The 1,605-nt window shown below is 40.2% G+C and overlaps 1 protein-coding gene across 1 annotated transcript in view; it reads left to right on the top strand.

Annotated features, from left to right (window-relative positions):
• The window catches only part of MGAM2 (maltase-glucoamylase 2 (putative)), a 90,779-nt gene that overhangs the window by 74,445 nt on the left and 14,729 nt on the right, over nucleotides 1-1,605 (top strand). The window lies entirely within an intron of this gene.

The raw sequence follows: 1,605 nt of genomic DNA, 5'->3' as shown, positions 1-1,605 counted from the left end.
GTGGCAGGTGTAGTGGCATCAGGACCGGTAATGTTAGTTGTCACTTCAATAGTACTTGCTGGGAAAGGAGTGGTTGTGTCAGGAAGCACACTAGTACTACCAGTCACAGTCGTAGTGGCAGGTGTAGTGGCATCAGGACTGGTAATGTTAGTTGTCACTTCAATAGTACTTGCTGGGAAAGGAGTGGTTGTGTCAGGAAGCGCACTAGTAATATCAGTCACAGTCGTAGCGGCAGGTGTAGTGGCATCAGGACCGGTAGTGCTAGTTGTCACTTCAATAGTACTTGCTGGGAAAGGAGTGCTTGTGTCAGGAAGAGCAGTAGTTGTTCTAGCAGAACTAGTGCTAACAGTCTCAAAAGTGGTAGCCTCAGTCGTAAATGTGGAAGGATGTAGAGAACTTGTTGGGAAGGTACTTGTCATAGGCGGAGTGGTAACTATGGGACCACCATATATCCAGGTAACCTCAGTTAGTTTTTCCAGGTTGATACTCTTGTCAGTCAATTGAATAGTTAGTATCTGCCGGAAAATAAGAGATAAAGTTGGTATTTTAGAACTACTTAAACATTATATTTAAGCCATATTCAAATTACATTTTAACAAAAACTGATGTATTCATTCTTTTTTGAGAGAGTAATAAAAGAATATAAAGATTCCTTTTCAGGTCACTGATTCCAGACAGATAAATAGAGGGATGTGTTGTGTACATGATTTCTGTGCTGGGAATCTGTCTTTCCACTTCATCGGGCCAAACCAGATTGCTTTCAAGTATTTGCAGCTTTAAAACCTACATTTATTAAAATCTTGTTGCTTTGCCACTAGATTCAACTTTACCAAAGGCAGGCTGGTTTCATGTTTCACCATCCCCAACAATTAGTATAAGTGCCTGGCACATAACAGGTATCTGATAGGCTACTAAGATTCCTAAAAAGAAGGTGTTTAGAAATGTTCTGCATCAGTCTTAATCAGAAGTAATTACTTGCAGAGGATGGTCTTGAACACAATAGCCTAGAAAAAATGTGTTTAAGTAGATAATTAGAAAGGACTAGAGAGAGAGAAACTATCTGAGTGTTCAGAGGGGCATTTTCCAAAATCCAAATATCAGCATCAGCAGGGCACTCTTTTCACTGCTTGGAGAACAGGAATTATACTCACCTGTTTTCACTTCTGAATGATCCCATCTAAGAGACACTAGATCATACTTATGACAGATCTAGTGTTCGAACATGGGATACCTTTCTCTCTGTGGTTACTCTGGGTACCTCTGCTGGTAATTTGTCTTCCGCATAGGTGTCTCCTAAAGCAGACCCTGCTAGAGGGTCTAGTAAGGTCTGCTATTTATGTCACTCTGTTCTGTTAACCAAATAATTTTATCTCACATCACAGGTGGGACATATTCACTTTGATGATTACCACACTTTACTGCCAATTTTCGCCAGCCTATTAAGAACTATCAATTTGATTCTTCCACATGTTGCTGTCCAGTTTTCCCAGCACCACCTGCTAAAGAGGCAGTCTTTTTTCCATCGCATACTCTTTCCTTTTTTGTAAAAAATTAATTGGCCATACATTTGTGGGCCTAGTTCTGGGTTCTCTATTCTATTCCATT

Source organism: Suricata suricatta, chromosome 2 (genome assembly GCF_006229205.1).
Source record: "Suricata suricatta isolate VVHF042 chromosome 2, meerkat_22Aug2017_6uvM2_HiC, whole genome shotgun sequence".
In the NCBI taxonomy this organism is placed as follows: Eukaryota; Metazoa; Chordata; class Mammalia; order Carnivora; family Herpestidae; genus Suricata; species Suricata suricatta.
This window is presented reverse-complemented; position numbering and strand designations above follow the sequence as displayed.